Source organism: Saccopteryx leptura, unplaced genomic scaffold (assembly GCF_036850995.1).
Source record: "Saccopteryx leptura isolate mSacLep1 unplaced genomic scaffold, mSacLep1_pri_phased_curated manual_scaffold_43, whole genome shotgun sequence".
NCBI lineage: Eukaryota > Metazoa > Chordata > Mammalia > Chiroptera > Emballonuridae > Saccopteryx > Saccopteryx leptura.
The window spans coordinates 362,007-374,183 of NW_027095725.1; the positions used below are offsets into that span (position 1 = coordinate 362,007).

At 41.1% G+C, this 12,177-nt stretch overlaps 1 pseudogene; it reads right to left on the reverse strand.

Moving 5' to 3' along the window:
* Positions 1-218: 218 nt before the first annotated feature.
* On the reverse strand, positions 219-9,998 carry LOC136387014 (histone-lysine N-methyltransferase PRDM9-like; annotated as a pseudogene).
* Positions 9,999-12,177: the final 2,179 nt, after the last annotated feature.

Genomic DNA, 12,177 nt, shown 5'->3' on the forward strand with positions numbered 1-12,177 from the left:
TGTTGCCCAAAGGGGCAATCACTCCACCAGTGACCGGGCTGCTTGCAGTCAGGGCAGGGCTCAGTGGGCAGCCATAGGCAGGGACCAATGGTCCTGCTTGCCACAATTAATGTAAGCTGCTGGTGGCTCTTCTGGTCTCAGAATCACCACAAAAGTGGGGTTTGGAGCATTACCTTCTGCTGCATGCGGGCCTGGCGAACAGCCTTGGCCTGTTTCCACTAGTTGGGACTGTTAAAAACTTTAAATGCCATCTTAACAGGTTCTGGATAGGGGTTTAGGGGCCTGAGAATAAAAGGAGGAGGGCTCATGTGGAGCACGGCACCCAGATCCTGCAGGAAATGCTGGAGCCAAAGGCAGGACAGGGCCAGAACTTCCTGCAAGAAAATTGGGTTTGGACATCCTGAAAACCAGTGTAAGAGCGAATGCCAGGCTGAGAAAGGCCTGACAGAAGAGGGAATTAAGAACACAGTAAAGGGAGGAGCCCCTGGCCAGCAGGGGAGAAGAGATGGCAGTGGTGGATAAGAAACAGGTTTTTGCGAAGGGAGGGGAGAGGGCTCTCAGAGAAGCAATGGGCAGTGGCAGCTCATCCCAGGCTTACTCTATGATTCTGTTTGGACATGTAATTGTAGGTTGATTGGCCGGCAATCTGACCATGTCCTGAACACTTTCCGGGCAAGAAGGTAAGGAGTTTTCTTCCTTCCCCTTCCCCAGTTGGCTTATCTTTTCCACAAAAATATGCTCTGGTCAGATGGTTTTCTCTGACATGCCTCAGCTTTTGAGGGGTTGGACTTTCAGTCTCAGTAGACTGCTCAGAAAGACTAGGCACCTAGCCAAACTTCTCCACTCTTTCTCTCGGAGCTCCCTGACAGGTGGTGACGACCTCTATCAGGGAAGACTCACCGCATGGAGATTTTCTTCTCTTGGGACAGTGACAAAAAGTGGGGATGCCCCCTCTTGCTCACCTCTCTTCACTACAGGATCTTCAGGTCATGTGTTTTGGGAAAGTGAGAGAAAAATGGTTCCAGTGTTGGAGAGGCACTATGTGAGGCAGAAACGGGAAGAAAACACTGTGAGGTGCAGAATTAGATTGTTGATGGTAAAAAAATAAAAATAAAAAAGTAGTCTTTTCTAGGTGAAAATAGAAATATAGTCTGAAGAGATATCTGCATTTTTTAGTTTCTCTTTTGTTTTCTGCCTTTCTGTTGAGGGAAATGCACTAGGCATGTTGCAGCTCTATCACAGATTTTTCCATTAAATTTTTAATTTTTTACATTGATTTGAGAAAGAGAGAGAAAAATAAAATTATTTCTTGGTCACTTCTCTTAGGTGCTGAGACCTGTGACAAAACCCCAAACCTTGGCACACAAGGGGAGCACTCCATGCACTGAGTCATCTGTTCAGGGCACCACAGTTTTTTTTTAATTATTCTTTCAGTAGATAAAATTATTTTAGAATTCTAATTACCATGTATGTTACAGGTTATTTAAAATTGTATTTTAAAAGTGTAAGTAAAAGGACTTCCTGGTTTATCTGCTAATAAAAATTTCAAGGTCAGCTGTCATGAGAGGTGGAAACAGGTTATATAATTTCAAATCTTTAAAGTTTGTTGTCACTTGCTTTATGGTGCAATATGGTCCCTTTTAAATGTGTCCTCAGTCTGTGTCACTGCTGTTAGGCCGAGTGCATTTTTTGAATAACACCTTGGTGGCAGTAAGGAGAACCAGGGGTGGGTAGAGTGCATTATCTGTCAGTGGTTGTATTTCAGGAATCAAGGCAAGACAAAAACGCTCTGAAAAAAGATGAAGAAAGTAGAATGTATTTAGCTGGTGGAGCAGCATGATCCCCAAAGAGAAAATCAAACATGTGCTCCTTAAAGTTAGATTTCTTACATCTTATATACCTTTTACAAAATACAAATATTCATGCAAGGAGCTTGTGACCCCATTGTCTAGAGGTACATGTCACTCTCATGACTCCAGGATGGGAGGGTAAATTCAGGTGTAATCAGAAGATAAGTGTTGAAATTTTTCATTAAGGTATGTAAACATGGTTTCTTAAATGCTTTTGAGAAGAAAAAAAGGGGTTTTCAGATAACTTTTATCTTCCTTGGTCTGTGTAGCAAGTGGTCCCAGGCACCTTTTCAGAGAACTATAGAAAGTAGTTAATCTAGAACTGTCTGACTCAGTTACCCATGCAGGCTCCCTTCTCTTGCATTTCTCGTTTTTTTTTTTCCTCAGTGAAGAGGGGGCCTGCCCCTCCTTCCTCAGTTGATGCACTTACCTGCTTATGTTAAGTAAGTTTTCTCTCTACTGGTTTGCATTTTTTGTGGTAATTTATTGGTTCTGAAAGAGGTGTTTTCTATCTTTAAATGAGAGTTGGATGAAATCCATGGTTATGCCCTGGCCAGGTAGCTTAGTTAGTTATTAGGTAATGAATGGGTTAACAATGAAATCAAATAAGAAATAAAAAAATTATTAAAAACAAATGATAATGAGCAAAAAACAACTCAAAATTTATGGGACATAGCAAAAGCAGTCCTGAAAGGAAAGTTCACAGCACTACAGGCATTCCTTAAGAAGCTTGCAAAAGCTCAAATAAACAACCTTACCCTTCATCTAAAAGAACTAGAAAAAGAACAGCAAGTAAGGCCCAGAGGTAGTAAAAGGAAGAAAATAATAAAGACCAGAGCAGAAATAAATGACATAGAAGCTACAGAAACAATATAGAGGATCAATGAAACTAATATCTGGTTCTTTGAAAGGATAAACAAGATCAATGAACCTTTAATAATACTAACCAAGAAAGGAACAGAGAAAACTCAAATAAATAAAATTAGAAATGAGAGTGGAGAAATAACAACTGACACAACAGAAATATAAAATATTGTAAGGAAACACTGAAGAACTGCATGCCAAAATATTAAACCACCTAGGTAAAATGGACAAATTCCTTGAAACATATAATCTTCCAAAAATTATTCTAGAAGAATCAGAAAACCTAAAAACACTGATTACAACAAAAGAGATCAAAATAGTTATCAAAAAGCTCTGAAAAAACAAAGCTCCTGGGCCCGATGGCTTCACTGGTGAATTATACCAAATATTCAAAGAAAAACTAACTCCTATCCTTCTCAAGCTATTTCAAAAAATTCAAAAGGAAGAAACACTTCTAAGTTTCTTTTATTAGGTGAGCATAATTCTGATTCCAAAACCAGGCAAAAACAACACAAAGAAAGAAAATTATACACCAATAACCCTGATGAATTTAGCCGCTAAAATTCTCAACAAAATATTAGCATACCAGATCCAGCAATACTGAAAAAAATCATACATCACGATCAAGTGGGATTTATTCTGGGGAGGCAAGGATGGTACAACATTCTTAAATCAATTAATGTGATTCACCATATTAAAAAAAGGAAGGAGAAACATCACATGATAATTTCAATCAATGCAGAAAAAGCATTTGATAAAATCCAGCACCAATTTATGATCAAAATTCTTAGCAAAGTGGGAATACAGGAATCATACCTCAATATGATAAAGGCCATTTCTGACAAACTCACAGCCAACATTATAATTAATGGACAAAAATTAAAAGCAATTCCCCTAAAACAGGAACAAGGCAGGTTTGCCCCCTTTCACCAATCTTATTCAACATAGTGCTGGAAGTCCTAGCTACAGCAATCAGACAAGAAGAAGAAATAAAAGGCATCCAAATTGGAACAGAAGTAACACTATCATTATTGGCAGATGATATAATACTGTATATAGAAAACCCTAAAGTCTCAGTCAAAAAACGACTGGACCTAATAAATGAATTAAGCAAGGTGGCAGGATGTAAGATTAATACTCAGAAATCAGAGGCATTTTTATACATGAACAATAAACTGTCATAAAGAGAAAGTAAGGAAACAATCCCCTTCACTATCATAACCAAAAAACTAAAATACCTAGGAGTAAATTTAACCAAGGAGGTTAAATACTTGTACTCGGAAAATTATAAAACATTGATAAAAGAAATCAAGAAAGACACAAACAAGTGGAAGCATATACCATGCTCATGGTTAGGAAGAATAAACATAATTAAAATGTCAATATTACCCAAAGCAATTTATAAATTCAATGCAATACCAATTAAAATACCATTGACATACTTCAAAGATATAGAACACATATTCCAAAAATTTATATGGAACCAGAAAAGAACACAAATAGCCTCAGCAATCTTGAAAAAGAAGAATAAAGTGGGAGGCATCACACTTTCTGATATCAAGTTATACTACAAGGCCATTGTGCACAAAACAGCTTGATAGTGGCATAAGAACAGCCATATAGATCAATGGAAGTGAACAGAGAACTCAAAAATAAACCCATATTTTTATGGACAATTGATATTTGACAAAGGAGGTAAGAGCATACAGTGAAGTAAAGACAGTCTCTTTAACAAATGGTATTGGGAAAACTGGACAGCTACCTGTAAAAAAATTAAACTAGACCACCAACTTACACCATTCACAAAAAAAATCTCAAAATGAATAAAGGACTTAAATGTAAATTGTGAAACCATAAGAATCCTAGAAGAAAACTTAGGCAGTAAGCTCTCCAACATTTATCATAGCAATATCTTTGCTGATTTATCTCCACAGGCAAATAAATTAAAAGACAGGATGAACAAATAGGAATATATCAAACTAAAACGCTTTTGCACAGCTAAAGACAATATGAACAGAATAAAAAGACAAACCACACAATGGGAGAACATATTCGACAATACATCTGATAAGGGATTAATAACCAAAATTTATAAACAACTTGTAAAACTCAACACCAGAAAGACAAACATTATCCAATCAAAAAACGGGCACAAGAAATAAATATACACTTTTCCAAAGAGGACATAAAAATGGCCAATAGACAAACAAAAGAAATGTTCAACATCTCTAATCATTAAAGAAATGCAAATTAAAACCACAACGAGATACCACTTCACAACAGTCAGAATGGCGCTCATTAACAAAACAACACATGATAGCCTGACCTGTGGTAGTGCAGTGGATAAAGCATCAACCTGGAAATGCTGAGGTCACCGGTTCAAAACCCTGGGCTTGCCTGGTCAAGGCACATATGGGAGTTGATGCTTCCAGCTCCTCCGCCTTCTCTCTCTCTGTCTCTCTTCTCTCTCTCTCTCTCTCTCTCTCTCTCTCTGTCTCTCCCTCTCCTCTCTAAAATGAATAAATAAAAAAATTAAAAACAAAACAAAACACACGATAGGTGCTGGCAAAGATATGGACAAAGGGGTACCTTCCTGCACTGCTGGTGGGAATGCAGACTGGTGCAACCACTGTGGAAAAAAATAGTATGGAGATTCCTCAAAAAATTAAGAAATGGAACTGCCCTTTGACCTAGCCATCCCACTTATAAGAATATATCCCAAGGACACCATATCACCGACTGAAAAAAAAAATGCACCCCCACGTTTATGGCAGCATTGTTCAGAATATCAAAGATCTGGAAACAGCCCAAGTGTCCATCAGTGTACGAGTGGATTAAAAAGCAGTGGTACATATATACAATGGAATACTATGGGGCTATGAAAAAGAAGGAAATATTAACTTTTGCAACAATATGGAGGGACCTGGAAACTATTTCGTTGAGTGAAATAAGCCAGGCAGAGAAAGAAAAATATCATATGACATCACTCATTTGAGGAATCCAAAGAATAATGAGAACTAAGGAACAGAATTGAGACAGAGGAGAGATCAAAGGGACCAGAGGAAAAGAGGACAGAGGGAAAGGGAATGATAGGATGGGATAAACCTGAAGGAAAGAGGGGAGGGTACTGTAGGGAGGGGGGGAGGAGATGTAGAGGGGAATGGGGGGAGGAGAGATGCATTCGGGGTCACCCTAGAATCTATGTAAACACAATTAATTAAAATAAAAAGAAGAAAAAAAATTAAAAAAACTAAAAAATATAAAAATTTCTCCTAAGTATCAAAGACATATGAAATGAATCCTTAATTTCTGAAACATCTGATTCAAAATCTTACTGACTTTAGAGTATATCATGAACATTTCTAAGGTGAGTTCTCTTTTTTCTTTCCATTTTGAAGAATGGTTGTGCCCACCTCTAGCTGCTGAGAGCTCTCTCTTCTGCTTGCTTCCATAGTTGATGCCCAGATTCTGGCTATACTCGTCACCATACCAGACTAGCAGCTCACAGTCTGTCTTGATGAGCTGGCAGGTTCGATAGAAAATCTGCCTGCAGTACTGAAAGGCCACCAGTTTCTACTCTTCATCATCCCGGGCACAGTTCACATACCTAAGATTGAGGCAGGTGAGAGAAAAGAAACCCACAGATGATGAGTTTCTACTACCTCTCAGATCCATGTCCAGCTCTGAACCTGACACTCAGGCTCTGATGTCACCCACTCTCACAGTGCTCCCGGAGAACCTTCTGTTCAATGTCTGAGCCTGTCACAATGCAATACTACTTTCTATCTTCAGGTCCTGCTTACGGTGCTCATCCTGCCTAATACCATTTTCCAAAGCCAATTTTAGATGTAACCTCCACCCTGATTGGCCATAAAACCCAGTGACCTCTAACTTCTCTAAACTAACTCAGGTCCTGTTTATATCACAGAACTTAATACTTGATGTAAGACTCTGTGTCTAGATTAGTTCACATCATTCAATACTCAGCCTAAGTTTATTTTTTTTGAGAGGCCTTTCTCATTTCTTCTCACATTTTATTTAGGTAGTGCTTTATGACTCACCCAGGTTTCGAAAAACACCTGGAGGTCCCCCTGCCCCACCAAAGTGAGAAATGGGAAGGCAGACAAATTCCTGCATGTGCCCAATGAGGATCTACCTGGAATGTCCACCAGGGGGAGATACTCAGCCTATCTCATCATTGTGCTGCTGCAACTGAAACCATTCTAGCACTTGAGGCAGAGGCCATTGAGCCATCCTCAGTGCTCAGCCCAACATTGCTCCAATATAATATAGCCTTGGCTGCGGGAAGGGAAGAGAAAGAGATGAAGGAGAGGAGGAAGGGTTGAGAAGCAGATGAGCACTTCTGTGGGCCCTGGCTGGGAATCAAACCCTGGACTTCCATGATCGGGTTGATGCTCTACCGCTGAGAGAACTGATCAGAATTTGGAGGTCTCTTTATCTTAGCAAAATCATTCAGAACAATAATAGCTTATTCACATTCTGTAGCCTCTGGTAAAAGAGCCCCTAGGAAAGTGGCAAATGATCATTGCTCTGCAGGCTTCAGAACTCAGTTCTAGTTAGAAGTGAGGTTGGGATAATTTGCTGCCCTCACAGGTTTAGACTATCCTTGCTTTAGGTATCCTGACACTGTGCACTTCTCAAAAAATAGGAAAATTCGAGTTAAACATTTTTAAAATCAATTGTTTTACTCTGTCTGCAATTCGTCCTCCATAAGAAGATGGGTTATATAATCTGTTTTAATAATGAACACCTTCCTCTAAACTGGAATATAGTAAAGACTTGCTTAAATAATGTTCATTAGATCAATTAAAATGTAATCCAGGATCTCAAAATTTCTTTCCAGTGCCTAAATTTTGTCTAGCATAGGGATTTGTATTTTGAGGACATATGCTATATCTTTATCTCTTTTTTTCATCTAAATACCTCTTGCTTTGAAAAAGCAAGAAGAAAAAAAAGAGGAATAGAGGATTGAGGGAGACCACTGAGGGAGGCATGATGAGAAGGAAAGATGTATGGGCCTGAGAGGGATGAGTGTTCTCCGTGACTCCCCAAAACTTCTTGGTCTTACCTCATCCAGTTGGCCCAGGATTCATCCTTCCCATCCACATACTCATGGCAGTTTCTCCCTTTGGTGATCTACCTTTCAGGAAGAAAATATAAAGGCTTTTTGTGGATGTGGAGGTAATTTCGCTACTGTCAACAAAGCTCTTTCAGCTTGCATGCATTGCCACTCGAGACCACATGATACATTCTTTACTCATTACATCTGAGTTGACCTGTCCACTTAGGGCTGGGAGGAGGCATTTCTTTCTGTCTGTACCACTGTGCTCCAAATTATTGACTTTTTTAGAGAGAGAGGAGTGAGAGAGAGAGACATAGAAAGAGAGAAGGGGGAGGAGCAGGAAGCATCAACTCCCATATGTGCCTTGACCAGGCAAGCCCAAGGTTTCGAACCGGCGACCTCAGTGTTCCAGGTCGATGCTTTATCCTACTGCCTCACGACAGGTCAGGCCACTGTGCTCCAACTTAACCTGTGATCCTCAACAGGAATTTCATGTTCTGCAAAGGCTACTCAGTACCCAGAGCTAACCATATTGTCACCATCCATGTCCTAGTATGTAGATAGACAGGTCTCACCAAGCCATGGCAGGGATGTGGGAAGTCACAAGACAGGAAGAGGTAAATACTTCTCACAGCCAGGAGTATCCGTTGTTGCCTGCCTCTTCATCTTCTGTGATCTGGCCCTTATAAGGGCCAAAGTGCAGACCCACTGGCAGAGCAGATGCCTCATTCCACACTCCAAGACCAGCTTCAGCAATGCCAGATGGTCTGATTCTCAACCCAGGGGCAGAGTGAGGGCTGCATGGTTCAGATGCTCCTTATCCACTGCACTGTCTTTTACAAATGTAGGAGGCCCATGCATGTCACAACTGTCAATGAAGAAGTTCTGACAGTTCTCACTATCTGGGGGTGAGAGCAACAGGGATTAGGGAAGGTTTAGTCCATGTTCCTGGACATACAGCGCTTCAGAGAGAGCGCAGGCACTCACATCATTGAGTCTCAATTCTGTAGTGTAGATCCATTGGGGAACAGAATTCTCTAATGACCAAATGATCAGATGAAATTACTGCATGAAGAGATAACATGCTTTGTGAGTGTCACTGACAGAGGTAGTCATTGTCCTGGGGCTCGCTGACCTTTGGGTGCACTTGGCCTTTTCTTTCTTGTAGGCTATACATCTTTACTTCAGTCTCCTTTCTCCTGAGTTCTAAGTTGGAGAAGAGTGAGTTTGGTGGAGTCTGGAGTGTTAGTCCCTACTTTGTCAAAAAACACATAATGTCCTCCCATCAAATTATCATTCATTCTTCTTTATACTCTTGTATTTTCTTTTGTCAACTATTGGCTCAGAACTTCTCTATAATAGTAAGCCTCTACACTGACTACAGATGGTCAATTCAAACTTTGTTTCTAGATCTTCCCATTATGAGGTTTAAATTCCCATCTTTTAGTTATTCATAAAATATATATTTAGGGCAGAGTATATGTAAGGTATTGAGGAAAGGCCTGGTATACAACACCAACAGGGTATGGTCTCTAGTATCAGGGGTGTATTTATTGGACAACATGAAAATGTCAGTTTTTTATATTGAATTTTTGCCCTAGACTGTTGCACAGTGGATAGAGAATTTGCCCCTTTGTATGTCCTAGGTGTGATTCTGGTCAGGGTACATAAGAGAAGCAACCATATGCTTCTCCACCCCTCCCTTTCCCAGTTCTCTCCTTCATTCTTTTGTGCAGCCAGCAGCTCAATTGGTTCTAGCATTGACCCTGGGCACTGAGAAAGCTCGGTTGGCTGGAGCACATCATTCCGAGGTGCTAAAAACCAGCTCAGTATTCAGAAATTGGGGTTACCAGGTAGATCCTTGTAAGAGTGCATATGAGAGTCAGCCTCACTATCTTCCATCATCTTACCTAAAATATAAACAAATACATATGCAAATAAATAAATTGAATTCAACACTTTCAAAAAATATATGCATGTATCTTTACCTTACATATTAGTATTCAAGAGCTCAGAGAATTTGTAAGATTTGCCCAAATCTCCAGTGTTAAATTCACTCTGAATTTAGTAGAGTTTAAATCCAGGCCTATCCAAAGTCCACCCCACATACCTAGGCCATACTTATTAGCCTTTCTAGAGGACTCAGAGGAACTGAAATCTACAAATGATTTTCTCTTACCCAATTTTTAACTAGAGTGTTTTCCAGACACATTGAAGAGATGGCTGACACAGGGCCTGATACAATGGTCCCTGGCTCACAACCCCAGCTGCCTTAATCACCACGTTTAATCCTTTCCCATGTGCAATGTGGCTGGCACTGCCCAGACAGCCTTGTTCTGAAGCACTACTCATCGGCCAGACTTTCCTCCTCCTCTTGTGATGACAAGTGCTCTGAATGAGTTATTTCTTATGTGCTAATTTTATACTTCTATACCATCCTTGCTCATTAACACATCTATAAATATGTGTAATTATTTACACATGGAAGCAGTGTAGCAAATTGCCCCTTACTGCACAATGCACTGTTTGCATCGTGTTTGTTTGCTAAATGCAAGCTCTGTCCCTTGTTAGTTGTTAAGACACTGGGACCTGACCATTGTCAGTTTCAAAAGGGCAGCGCCATGCCTGTGGACCCTCTCCTTGTTGCCTCCTAGTCCATTTTTCATGCGAGATCTCAGTGTCCACCGCCAGGGTTTTGGTTTCCTGCAAGCGGTAAACCATAAAAGCAGTTAGAGGGTCTCTGAGGCCTGGGGAGAAACACAATCATGGTCCTCGAAGCAAATTGCTTGAAGGAGCAGCCCCCACTCAGGTGGGCCTGCTGCCTGCAGTTCCTACATCCGGGTTTCTGCGCCCCGTCACCTGTGTGCAGCAGTGCGTCCTGGTTCTTCTCCACGTTGGGGCAGCGCACCTTCTCCTGGTCACGCAAGGCGGCCACCCCTCCAGGAGAAGTAGGCGCGTATGTCCCTGAAGGCTTCAGGGTCCTAGGGGGAGACATGCCCCCGTGACTTTGCGCAGCGGCTGGCAGAAACCGCCCCTTGACCTGCTTGGTCTGTTAAGCCTAATCTGGAGAGACTCAAAACATTGAAGACATGAACAAAATCCGTAAACTCCACACCAAAGCTTTATAGTCTAGTTTAGCCAAGCAGTGGCAACTTTAAAAGAAATCTGAGGGAGAGCACTGGCCCTTTGTTTTACCTAGTTTTTATAGTTTTGCAAGCAGGAAGTACAGAAGCAATAATTGCAATTAGGTGCCCTTTACCACTAGTGGTTATAGTCATATGTCCTTTAACATGAAAGGACCATGTTCAATTTGCAAGCTATACATCATTTTGGAGAAAACAAAATTTATAAGTCAACACAATGATAGAAAGATGTCTCTTTACATATTAAAAGACATTACTCAGTGTTGGGGTTACAGGGTGGGGGCAGGAGAGGGAGGAGGTTGGGGTTGGAAGAGGGGAGGGTCACAAAGATCATGGCTTTTCAGCATTTGCCATATTCCCCCTTTAATCTATAGACAGACAGCAAATATTTACTTATGGTGTTTCGACTATAAAGACTGCTGTCTTAGGGACAAATGCTGATGAACTATTTCAGCAGTTCCTCCTTCTTCAAAGACTTATATGTCAACATAGAGCTCCATGTTTCATAGGACATACTCAAGCTCACTCCATGCTCCCTGGAGCTTTAACACAAAGGAATGCCCCCCCCCCTTATTTTTACTCTTTTCTTTTTTTTTTACTCTTTTCTTTTTTTGGTTTTTTTGTTGTTGTATATTTTCTTTTATTTATTTATTTTTGTATTTTTCTGAAGATGGAAATGGGGAGGCAGTCAGACAGACTCCCGCATGCTCCTGACCGAGATCCATCTGGCATGCCTACCAGGAAGGAATGCTCTGCCCATCTGGGGTGTTGCTCTGTTGCAACCAGAGCCATTCTAACAACTGAGCAGAGGCCATGGGGCCATCCTTAGTGCCCGGGGTGGCTTTGCTGCGGTGGAGCCTTGGCTGTAGGAGGGGAGGAGAGAAACGGAGAGGAGGGAGAAGGGGAAGGGTGGAGAAGTAGATGGGCGCTTCTCCTGTGTGCTCCGGCTCAGGAATCCTGCACATCAGGCCAATGCTCTACCACTGATCCAACTGGCCAGGGCCTAGGAATGCCCTTGTTGATCAAGCTACCCAAAAGAAAATTATATGAAGCAACCATGAAAGACTGAGTAAGTCAGTCTCATACTATTAATCAGCAAAACGCTGCAGCCCGGTGTAAACAGTTTCAACTTTCTCGGGAAGCAGCACGGCAGATTGGGAAATCCTGTCCAAGGGGTCCTATACTGCCCCCTCATTTGGAGTTAACCCTCAAGGACCCCTACCAGCACAATTTTAGC